Genomic DNA, 13,065 nt, shown 5'->3' on the forward strand with positions numbered 1-13,065 from the left:
CTGATACGACACGATGAGATGGTGAGCACGTAACGTATCAGGCAAAGCCGCATGTGTTCCTGCAGCAAAGATGAGCAGGACTGACAATGTCTCCGGAAACTTCAGAAGCTTGTATGTCTCCGCAGCAGCAAAGCCGCATGTGTTCCCGCATGTGTTCCCTTGCGGCCTGTGTCTACCCATGTCAATGTCCACCCGCCAGCTACACCGGCGCTCCTTACGTATCCCCCATGCTTCGCAGACAACAACCAGCACCGAAGTGCCATCGTGGGCCCCGGGCAGCGTAGGATGCATGTCACTAGTGACTATAGCCGCCGCGCCACTAAATTTACCTCTAAACTTTATTGGTTTCGTCGGAATTTTGTCTTGTTTTGCCAATAATCATAGTCATTGTAAATCACTAAACTCTTACATACTCTTACATACTTCTTGCTCTGTTTAATTCTCAGAGGTGAATATTGTATCCGAAACGACGCGATGGAGGAGCCTTAGACTTTGACTGAAAGTTCGTTATCGCGCCGTGAAGGAGATGAGCTAGCCGGAACAACGCGATAGTGGAGGGTCAGAGGATGTCGGAAGAGCCCTATCGCGTCGTGAAGGAGAATTGGACTTTGACTGAAGGGGCGTAAGAGCGCCGTGAAGGAGATGAGCTAGCCGGAACGACGCGATAGTCGAGGGTCAGAGGATGTGGGAAGACGGTCATTTTTTGACATCATCTTTTTTATACCCCAATGTTATCAGCGTGACGGGATGAAATATTTTCCACCCAAGTTTCTTAACTGACAGGTACAATACGCGAGAGGAGGCCCTTGCATTTGTTCCAAAGACCTCGTTTTGCTCCATTCAGGTGCTTCACTTCTTTCCCTGAGCTTATCCAACACGACGCGAGGTGTTCCAAAGCCCTTGTATCGCGCCGTATTGGTAAGTGCTTCTTGAACCTTTAAACAACCTAGAGGCTTGAATTAAGACGTTGAATTGGTTCTAAGGCAAGTTTTCCACTATGTTTTGGTGCTTCTATTCCATTTCTTTTGTAGATTGAACCGAAGATATGAGTACTAATCTTGAGGGAAGAGAACAAATTTTCGATGACCCAAGTGAAAGGTTGCTGGAGGCCGTTTTCGAGATTGGTGGACACATGCAAGTCTACTCAGAGGCATTGAAAATTTTCAATCCCAAATTTGTCCTTGGTGAAATCTTGGATAAACTTAGAGAGTTTATTTCAGATGAATTAAAGGAATTTGAGGATGCAGTTCTTGGTCAGTGTTTGATTCTGGAAGGAAAAGATTACATTCATCTCACTGATTTCACTCAAAATTCTCTTGAAAAAAATAAAGTTTTAAGAAGGTTTGGCAGGTTTTCAAAGAAGTCCAATGTTCTAATCCCAGAATCCATATCCTGTCAACTCCATCTTTTGGGAGAGATATCAAGCTGAGAGATTTAGAAGAAGAGGTTGCAAAGAAGGAAAAATTTGATTTATTCAACCTCGCGCAGGAGAAGGTTGTTGTTGCAGATGATGAATTGCAGAAGGTTGTTTCATTAATGACCCTTGATATTTTTTCTGTCTTTTAAAGCTTTTTTTAATCAATTATTTTTTTTCTGCAGCTTGAACTTCTTGACAGTGATAATTTTCTTGGAAGAGCCAAAGGTTCACGAGGAAAGGCAACAGAAGGAACCTTTAAGAAAGATTCATCCCCTCTTTTGCACTATCTTCCTTTGTTGGACAAGGCAACCTTTTGTGCCTTTCATAGTCAATATTCTGAAGAGCCTGAGCTACCTTTATTTGCACTAAAGGTATTATCAAGGTTTCTTGGTTACACACCCCTTCAAATAAATGCTAACAAGATATTGGTTCTTGAGAGAGCTGCTGCCCTTAGGATTTTTGGTTATGCTGCAGGCTTTAATGCCTCTAGAGCAGGTTACTTTCTTTGCTGTGCTAGCTATGCTGCTGCAGAGTAAGCAAGCCTTAAACTATAACCCAGTAAGCCATTAACCCCATCTCCAACAAATCTCATCAAATCATGAGGAGTATGAAAAGAAGGATACCTTCCAGTTTCAGGGTCTGGTGGATATAAACTTCCCTTCCAAAGTCGTTAAACTTCATTGAAATCTGTCAACGGCCTTTGAAAAGAACTTCGTGTAGTCGCATACAAATTATTGAAACTTCATACTCTTTATTAAGTTTGATAAAAGATGGAACAGAGCAATAAGCATAAAAAGTTAGTAGAGAAAGCTCGTGAAGAACAGAGCCATATCCGAGAGTGACAAAAAAAGGGAGAGAATGGCAAAGAAACAGTGAGAGAGGGGCGGCAAAAATTCAAAAATAAGAATCGCGGTCATGTCGGCATTAACTATCCCTTTAATTTTAAAAGGTATGTACTTGAATGCGCTTTAGATAACTTGAATGTGCTTTTATTTAGGAAAATCGCTAAATTTGGAGTCGTTTTAACCGTCAACGGCTCCGCTAATTAGCAAATTAATCACTTCCTTACACGGCCCTTTTTGAGTCGTTTTTGGCCCTAATGAATAGACGCTTGTCATTCCTGCCTAGCTTCTTGTAACCTCTACCAAATGTGATCAATATAGAATGGCTTTGTATGGCAATATCAAAGGCATCCCAAAATGGAGAGATGATCACAGGAGAAGAGCATGAGTATAGAAGAGGATGTGATCCTTAAGTAAGTACATTCTTCATCTCTGTCTCATGTATATACCTTGTTTCATGCACTATACTAAATGTCATGCTTTTTTTAATGTTAGTACAAACTATATAATGCAATATGGTCATAAGGAAGGCACTTTTGCACGGAGTATGTGGATTCTAAAAGAAACACATTTCATTGTGGTGTGATAGCAACTTTTGAGCAAGAAAGTTGAGCTAATAGACAAGATACCAATGTCATAGAGGATAATCTTGAGTATTGTGGAACTATTCAAGATATTGTTGATGTTGTATTTAGAGCATTTAGTCTATTAATCTTTTATGTCAAATGGTTCAAGGTGATATAAGAGGTGCTCAAGAAACCGTGAAGAAACATCCAAATGGGTTCCTTCAAATTGATTCCACCAAGCTTTGGAATGACGAGAAAGATACTTTTGTACTACCTCAACACTATCAACAGGTTAGTAACCCAACCAATCCCAAATTAAATCTTGCTGTAGTATAATAAAAGTGTAATCCCTTTGTTTTGTGATATTAGGTTGTGTTTCATGCCGATCGAATCGATCCAAAGTGGTGGTATGTTGTTATACAAGTTTTCCCTAGTTCAAGACATATCTTTTAAGTTCAAGATGTGGAGGCCAAATCTCTGGATAAGGTGCAAGTACCACCTCAAATCAGCTCATTGGAAGAAGAAGAAGGAAGAAGAAGATGAAGGAAACATTTTAGAGGGGGTTGATCAAGAGCATGAGGAACATCAATCTGAAGAAGCTGATGAGTCATCTATCAATCATGAGTGACAATGCTTTATTCAGTCACATGATAGTGATATTGATATTGATATGGAACCCCATATTGTCATTAAGCTTCCATTAGATATAGACATTGATGTAGTAACACATATGGGTTACAAGATGCCATAAATTCATGATCTTGACATTGTTTCGCTTCTCAAAAGTTTTCAACTATCTTTTTTTTGCTCAAAACACGGCTCCAAGGGTTCTAAAACTATAAATCATTTTCTATGTTATGTGGTGACATGTATTTTTTAAATTCAGCATCCAACAACTCTTTGGATTTTCATGCAGAAAAAATAGCAGCAAAATCTCGCTACTAATTTCGCTCCACAGCAGTAAATCACAATATAGCAGTGAAATCTCGGTGATAATTCCGCTGCTTATTAACAACAAAATTTTGTTGCTATAAGCGCTGTGAAACAACAAAAATCTTCTGTCCTATAAGAATTGCCTAGCAACAAAAATTCACTACTGGGCAACACTATTTCGCTATGGGGCAGCGAGTGGAATCCCCGACATCTCGACAAAACAAATGTTACTATGTCGCTAAGTTGTAGTGTTGGTGATATGGGTGAGCCCGTGTGGATAAGACAGTTGTCATTTATTGTGACAACATGAGTACCATATAGTTAGCCAGTAACCCAGTATACCATGCTAGAATGAAGCACATTGAGGTGCACTATCACTTTTTTGTGAGGGAGAAGGTTCTATAGCAGGTGATGTAGATATGGTATATGTCAACACAAAGGATCCGGTGGCTGACATCTTCACGAATGCATTGGGCATAGAGAAGCTCCACAGGTTTAGGAGCTTACTTAGAGTGTAGTGTGTGGACTTGAGATCGAGGGAAAGTGTTGAGATATCGAGCTCAACTAGTGCTATGGGTGGACATTGATGACCTGCCTGGGTGATAGCTTCCACACTTATGCCACTAGCATGGTTAGTTAGATTATGGCCGATATGCTGCTAGTGGATGACACGCTATGTGACAACCACTTTGGAGTACTAGAGTTATGGCATAGTTATAGTGCCAACTCATATAGACGGGTTCACACTATAGACCCACCACTTTGTATATTGTAGGAGAGTACTTTCCCTTTATGTATGTACTCTGACCTTTTAGTTAAGTGGTTTTAGAGAAGAGAAGAAGATAGTAGAAAATTCAGCCATCCATCTCTCTTGTGTCTTGCACTCTTTTGTGTGTGTGTGTTTGCTTTCAAGGAACTCAAGCTCTCTCTCTCGCCCACATTATCTTTAAGTGAGTCTTCATGTTCATCTTCACCCGCATCTTCACCATGTGCACCACCACCTTCATCATCATCGTCACTTTCAACATCCTCGTCTTCCTGCGTTAAATAGTGATACAATGCAAACACGTTAGCCACAAGAAAAAAAAGTTGGGTGATAATTAAAAATCAAGTTTAGAGACTCACCAAGTTTCCTTGTTGCTGAGCTCATTGGATATCTATTTCAATGACCACTCCATGGCTTTTAAGCAACTCCCAAGTGTACACCTCATTGTGGTGCTTACGGTACCTATTCTCCCTATACGTTGAGGGGCAACCTGTTACCCTTTCCTACAACAAATTTCTACATGCATGAGATATGAAAATCACACAACGACACATGAAGTAAACTTAATGAAAATGGCAAAGCAAAAACTTACAAATCATGAAAGCGACTATAGCTACATGATAGTGGATTGAAGTTATACCTTTTGATGGTATGGGACATCAAGGTAACGGTATGATGTACTTCATTATAATTCATGTGTGCATCCCTTGGGCGGCTCAGGGATGGTCGAGTGGATGAGTTTATGCCTGATTTATGCATGTTTATACATAATAATTATCTAGAGAGATCTTAGGGTTTTAACATTTATGCATATGAGCCAAATCTTCCAATGTCTTAAAGTGTTGATTATTGGAACAAATCTTCCAATTAGCCAGAGCTTCTAGTCATCAAAATATTTGGCTATGAGATACTTCCAATGAACAAGAAAATTTTGGCTAATGGGCCAAATCTTCGAATGGCCTGGAGAATCATAGTCCTAAACCATGGGCTCAATAAGTCAAACCTTTTGCTCCAAGGAACCCATCGCAAATGATGTAGCTAAATAACCAAGAGATGATTGAGCCAAGGTTTTGGCTTTCAAGCCAAATATTCCAAAAACCAAGATATAATTGAGCCAAGGTTTTGGCTTTTGAGCCAAATCTTCCAACAACCAACAGACAATTGAGCGAAAGCTTTGGCTTTTAAGCCAAATCTTCTAATGGCTTAAAGTTTTGGCTATTGGGCCAAATCTTCCAATGACCTAGAGCTTTGAGTGATCCAAATCTTTTGCTATGAGCCATATCTTCCAATTTGCCATATCTTCCAGTGATCCAAATCTTTGGCTAGAAAGTCATGGCCCAAATACATGGGCTTAATGGCTTAACGTTTTGGCTATTGGGCCAAATCTTCCAATGGCTTAATGTTTTGGCTATTGGACCAAATATTCCAATGGCTTAATGTTTTGGCTATTGGACCAAATATTTTAATAAGCCATATCTTCCAATGAACCATAAAGTTTTGGTACTGGGCCAAATCTTTCAATGAGCCAGCCAGAAAGATTTGGCTAATGGGCCAAATATTCCAATGTCCCAAAGAGTCATGGCATAAAACCATGGGCTCAATGGGTTAAACCTTTTGTGCAAGGGAACCCATCGTCACAGATTATCTAGCTAAACAACCAAGAGACCATTGAGCCAAAGTTTTCTCTTTTGAGCCAAATCTTCTAATGGCTTAAAGTATTGGCTATTGGGCCAAATCTTCCAACAATGAGTGAGAGATTCCAGTGATCCAAATATTTGGCTATGATCTATATCTTTCAATGAACAAGAAAGGTTTGGATAATGGGCCAAATCTTCCGATGGCCTAGAGAGTCATGGACCAAAACTATGGGCTCAATGGGTCAAAACTTTTGTGCCAACAAGGAACCCATCCTCACAGATGATCTAGCCCAACAACCAAGAGACAATTGACCCAAAGTTTTGGCTTTTGAGCCAAATCTTCTAATGGCATAAAGTTTTGGCTATTGGGCCAAATCTTCCAATGAGCCAGAGCTTCCAGTGATCCAAATCTTTGGCTATGAGCCATATCTTCCATTGATCCAAATCTTTGGATATGAGCCATAGCTTCCAATGAACTAGAAAGTTTTGGCTAATGGGCTGACACTTCCAATGGCACAGAGAGTCATGGCTCACAACCATGGGCCAAATCTTCTAATGGCCCAGAAAGTCATGGCCCAAAACCATGGGCTTAATGGGTCAAACCTTTTGTGCCAAAGAACCCATCCTCACACAAATGATCAAGCCCAAAAAGCATGAGACAATTGAACCAAAGTTTTGGCTTTTGTGCCAAATCTTACAATGGTTTAAAGTTTTGGCTACTGGGCCAAATCTTCCAATCAACCAAATTTTCCACTGTTCCAAATCTTTGAGACATATCTTCCATAAATGCATGATGTAGAAATGGTTGTGGATAAAGAGCAAGAAGAAAGAATGAGCAAGAATTTTGATGATCCAAATTTTAAAGCAAGTTTAATTCTTCCAGAGGAAAATGATGTTTCTATAGAGTATTCAGAGAAGGATATCCTTCTCCCATGCCTACCATCCTTCTCACTAAAGGACAATAAGAGTTTTGTACTACTAACAGATATCCAGAAGCTATTGAATATAAGGGAGGACTATTGTTTTGGTTTGATAGTAGATGAATGTCAAGTTGCATCAGATTTTTTAGATCCAAATGCCACATATGAATTTTCAAAGCTTGATACACAGAAGCAGCAGGTGATAATTTCATTGGTGCACCTATGTTGGAATTAGGGTTGCAGGAAAGCACACAAAGCTTGGAGAAGAAGAAGCAAGAATGCATACAACACAAAGTGTATTAGATTGTGTCAATGTACAAAAGATAAGTTAGCCCTAGAAGGATGGGCGTATATACAAGCCGGGGGAAAAAACCTCCTAAAGAGGGAAAAAGTGCCCCAGCAGTCCTAAGTGTGTTCACACACATCACTGCCTATATATATATGGCAACAAATCCCCCCTGGGATGGAGTGATGGTGTGAACGAGAGCTGGCACTCATGTATAGGGGAGTGCCATGCCCGAAGTAGATCAGTCCACAAAGAGGAGCAAGCCCAAAGATTTGCGGAAAGCTTCAAACTTCTCACGAGGAAGCGCCTTTGTGAAAAGATCGGTGAGGTTGTCCTGTGTTGGCACATAGGCCAAGCTGATCTCTCCTGCTGAGAGTCTCTCCCTGACATAGTGATAATGCACCTCAATGTGCTTTGTGCGAGCATGAAAAACTGGGTTTCTCACAACTGCCAATGCACTCTGACTGTCAGTGAAGATAGAGGTGGCAGACTCCTGTCCAACACCCAAGTCAGCCATAAGCCGTCTGAGCCACACACACTCAACCGTAGCTGTGAAAGCTGCCCTGTACTCAGCTTCACAACTAGAAGTGGCCACAGCAGGTTGCTTCTTGCTCAACCAAGATATGCATGAGCTACCGAGCATGAAACAAAAACCACTTGTTGTGGACACTCTTGTGTCATAGCAACCAGCCCAATCTGAGTCCGAAAAAGCATGTAAATCTGGTGGCAATGATCCCCCCTTGGGATAAAACAACCCAAGATGTATGGTGCCACTCAAGTAGCGAAAGATGCGTTTAACTACCTTCCAATGCTGAGACCCTAGGCTATGCATAAACCTGCTCACCTGTGAGACTGCAAACTGAATGTCCAGCCTCGTAATGCATACATAAATGAGGCAACCAACAGCTGTCTGATAGAGTGTGACATCAAAGTGATCTCCAGCATCATGAAAACTCAACTTCAAACCTGTCTCCATTGGGGCTTGCAGTCTTCAAGGCCAAATCTCCGCAACAATGTCTCAATATACTTTGTTTGACACAAAGCAATACCTCCATCACATTGCTTAAATTGTATCCCCAAATAATGATGCAAATGCCCCAAATCTGACATCTCAAAAGAGGCATTCAAATCAGCCTTAAAATCAGCAATATGACTTTCTTTTGGTCCTGTGAGCAGCATGTCATCGACATAGAGAGCAATGATTAGATGTACATCATCCACACATTTAACATACAAAGTGCTTTCTGTTGGACTATTCTGAAAACCATGTGCAGTCAAATATGCATGTATCTTTTCATACCAAGCTCGTGGAGCTTGCTTTAAACCATATAAAGCCTTTTTCAACCTGCACACTTTGTTTTCCTGCCCTCTTTGAACAAAACCACGAGGCTGCGATACATACACCTCCTCATGCAAATCTCCATTCAAGAACGCAGTCTTTATGTCCAACTGATGTACATTCCAACCATTATGAGCTGCCAATGCATAAATGCTACGAATGGTAGTCATACGACAAGTCATTAGGAACTCAATGGAGTCTTTTTGGGCCGTTTAATTTGCCATTGCCTAATGGAGGTGATTAAGAAATAGACAAATAGGAAGATTACATGTGGACTGAAACCAATGGTTTGTAAGAGCCTAGAAGGTAGTGGTCAAACTTAGAATAATAGGCTAAATAGGCTCTTTTTAAATTTTCAAAATCAACTAAAACTCAAAAATTTAAAACGTATATGCATTTTTTCCCTATTTTTTATAGAAAAGGATAGCTGCAGCCTGCAGCAGCCTGCAGCCATCATTAACTAAGGTCTCTAAAGTGATAGAGGCCCAAAAACGAGTTCCCATGCATTCAATGCACATTCCCCTTCACTTTCCACTATCCCTCTCTCCCACGTTCCCTCCAAAACGCTCTCTCTTCCCCCTTTCTCATAGCAGGGCGTTTTTCACTCTCTAGACTACTTCTTTTAGCTATCTACCTCTTGATCTACCTCTCTCTTCACTCAGAAACTTAGATCTATAGCTATGGAAGCTTGATCTGCAACCTCCTCTTAGAAGCTATGGAAGTTTGATCCTCACTTACATTTCCTTCCTTCATCCTTCTTCCTTGTGCAACCTCCTTTTACAGAGTGTAACAGCAGAGCTTAGCTATGGAAGCTTGATCTGCAACCTCCTCTCAGAAGCTATAGAAGTTTGATCCTCTCTTACATTTCCTTACTTCATCCATCTTCCTTGTCCAACCTCCTTTTACAGAGTGTAAAAGCAGAGCTTAGCTATGGAAGCTTGATCTGCAACCTCCTCTCCGAAGCTAGGGAAGTTTGATCCTCACTTACATCCTTCTACCTTGTCCAACCTCCTTTTACAGAGTGTAACAGTGGAGCCAAGCTATGGAAGCTTGAGTTGCAAATGCTTTGGCTCTCATAATCTTACTCATTGTCTCCTCTCACCCCCTCCAATATCCTCTTTCAAAGTGCAGTAATAGCACAGCCAAGCCCTTGGAACTTGCTCTACAACTCCTTCTCTTTTTTACATCTCCCTAGTCTAAGTTTTTTTCTCACCATTCTATTTTTCTTTGCCATCAAGGTTTATAATCTCTCTAATATATACATCTGATGTCTTCTTCTAGAGCTCGAAGGCCTCCGATCAGTATTCAATCTCTCTCTTGTAGCAGTGGTCAAGATGAGGATGGGCACTGGAACATCAAACAGTACGAGAAGTGGAATTGGATTACGATGCAGCCTAGTACAAGAGGAAGCCACAAGGTGTCAAAGCGATACGTTGATATACAAAGTCACCATTGGAAAGGGCGGATATTGGAGCTCAAACAAGATCGTGATGGAAAAAAGCTAGCCAAGGTCCAACATGTTTACAAGGCAACAGAGCTGAAACTAGCAAACCATGACCAACGTCAACGATTTCCTGCAAATTGTAAGTTATTTCACCACTTTATATTCTTGTTTTTAAATCAATTGTGTGCTAATAATGGTATACTGAGCACTGCTTCGATTGTTCTTGGGTTCCTGTGCGTAGATATTTTTCCCTCAAACTATAGTGAGTGGGAGCCTATGGAGGCAATTTCAGGAACCTTTGAAGCATACCATGTGGAGCTTGGTAGTTTAATCTTTGGAGGGTGTCCAGCTGCACAACTTCTTGCACGAAACATCTTCTTCTATGAGGATACATATGTGGTTCCCACGACAACAAATGGTATTGGAAAATTAGTTCCAAAACCTACGCCAACTCTCACATCTATTGAATGGCCAATTCCAGACAATGCTTCAGTGGCCATGGCTTGTTTGCAGATCGAAAGCAAGGTGCAAAATGCTATGAAGTGCACATATGGATCGCACAAAGCAACCATAACCTGCTTCATACCTCTACACCTCTTTGTGTACCTGTTCCGTACAAGTGACACACATCATACCCCAACTTTATGGATTGCAAAGGGGGAGAGAGCTCTGACTTGTTTCTTATCACCTGCATGGGATAAAAAAGTTGTTCAACACAATGGAGACACCATCAGATGCGGAGTAATTGTTGAGAAGGTTGTGATGCGCTATCATATTGCCAAGCAACAGTTGTCCATTGCGTTTCCTTACAGGCGATGGAAGCTTACAAATGGAGAATGGGAGGCGTTAAGGAACGATCTTTTCTTTGTAGAGAAATTACTTTCCCTGGCTGTGTAGCCATCAGATAACCACTGGATATGTAATCTTGAATTGAAGTAAATACAATTTCAATTTTTTTGCCTCACTGTCTTATTAAGGTTTTTCAATTGTCTTGTGCAAGTTTTATTTTTTCAATTGTCTTGTGCAAGTTTTATTTTTTTGTGATAGTATAAGGTTGGTCACACAAGCATCTGTGGCGTAAGCCACTAGTAAATTGGAAATGACCTTGCGATGGAAGGATACGTTCTTGCTTTCGTATACCATTTTTTTAAAATTTTTTGGTACTTACAAATTTTAAAAGTTTTTAAAAATTTTATAACAAGGTCGCCCATTTATAAACGATACTTTACTCATTTACATCAATTGACAATTATCGTTCTCTCCTAACACTTGCTCTCAATTTCGCACACCTTTCTGTATCACACACTCTCTATTTCCTCCAATCACTCATAGACATGGCACCTCTACTTGACGCACTTATTGCACAGCTAGGAAAGCTTGAGTTACTTCATAGGGTTGATGAGATCGTCCCTATGTTTGAGGGAGCAATTGATGTGCGTGCAACAATGCATCTACACGCGGATGCTTTTACAGATGTCATTCAGTATATGGATGAACACATCAGCACGTACTCCATCATGTTTGAGGGTGATGAGGGCTTATGGGTTCCAGTTGACCTCATCAAGTACATATTCAGGGAAGACAAGAATTTTAGATTTCGCCTATCCAAGTTTTTAAAATCCCTCACAGAAAAGGACTACAGAAATGAGGAGGAAGACTTACTCCTGGATCTACAAATGGGCAACATCGGCACTTCTTTCCTAAGCTGGGACATGGTTTTGGTCCTTCTGTTACAAGAGGGTGTGGCGAAAGAAAGTGGCAAGGAAAAAGAAAAGGGCAAAGTAAAGCTAATGGAGCAGGTCCAAGAGGCCCATGCTGAGGAAGAGAATGTTACAGAACAATGGGAGGCCTCAATGGCATTGGTGGCTCTACAAGATAATGTCCCCGAGGAGGTTCTGGCGGACCTAGTTCTAGAGGGCGATGAAGTACTCGAGGAGGTCCTAGACCTTGTTATCATGTCTTTGCATCCAATCATTATTGATGGGAAAGAGTTTTTGTTTTTGGATGACATTGCCAAGACACTCGGGTTTCGTGAGGATGAGGCACTTTCTATTATTGCCGTGAATGCTGGGGGTCAAGACAAAGGAAAAGTGAAAATCTCTTTTGAAGATGATAACCTCACAAAAGCGCTTGCATATGATATTGGTAGCAGTACCTTGGAAGTTGTAGTGGCCAAAGCGCTCGTTGAAATAAAGCAAGAAGTGCAATTCTATGAGAGCGTAGCTGCCTTTGAACCACACATGCCCTTGGTTGCTGGCGATGCTCAAGACCAAGGAAGCATAAACTTGACGAATGAGCAACTAGTTGCAAGTGACGATGCAACTGAGGTATGTCCTTACTTCTTAGTTGTAAAGCAAATTATTTTTAGTTGTATCATTTCACGCTTCCTAACTTCTATATTGACATGTTGACAGACTGCTTTTGAAGTGGACAAGTTTGCTATGCGCGTAGGAGGAACGCGGCCAAAGTCAGAGGGTCGAGATGCATCCCTTTGGCACTACATACCTGCCCTCAGAGTCGACATAGTGCGGGTTTTTCATTTAGACTATGCAGAGATCGCCTATGCCGAGCTCCTAAAATGTAAAGCACTTAGTGCAGTCTTGTCGGAGAACCCCTTAGCCTCGAACATAAATAAATGTATTTTGGTAGCTAGGGAAGCTGCCTTGTATTGCTTCACGGGCAACCATCCCGGCTCAGTTTTAGGCCATTGTGCCCTTTCTCAGGCTCAAGGAATCAATGAGCCGAGTGATGTATTCCAAAGCTTAGGCCAGAAACCAGCCTCTAGAACTCTCTCTCCTGAGCTCTTCCAAGAGCTTATTAAAAAGATGTAATGCAAACTTCTCTTCCAAGTTTAATAAATTTTTTTTGTTGTGCATTGTAAGTTGTGATTTTTCCTGGCGTACTTGTGATATACC

General features: G+C 41.0%; 1 long non-coding RNA gene across 1 annotated transcript; it reads left to right on the forward strand.

The window, feature by feature from the left end:
* Window positions 1–9,981: 9,981 nt before the first annotated feature.
* LOC147611952 (uncharacterized) lies at window positions 9,982–12,672 on the forward strand. The gene is made up of 2 exons (XR_015263587.1): window positions 9,982–10,289; window positions 12,565–12,672. It is a non-coding gene; the product is annotated as an uncharacterized LOC147611952 (long non-coding RNA).
* Window positions 12,673–13,065: the final 393 nt, after the last annotated feature.

The sequence above is a fragment of the Cibotium barometz genome, chromosome 46 (assembly GCF_041138505.1).
Source record: "Cibotium barometz isolate CiBa-2024 chromosome 46, ASM4113850v1, whole genome shotgun sequence".
NCBI lineage: Eukaryota > Viridiplantae > Streptophyta > Polypodiopsida > Cyatheales > Cibotiaceae > Cibotium > Cibotium barometz.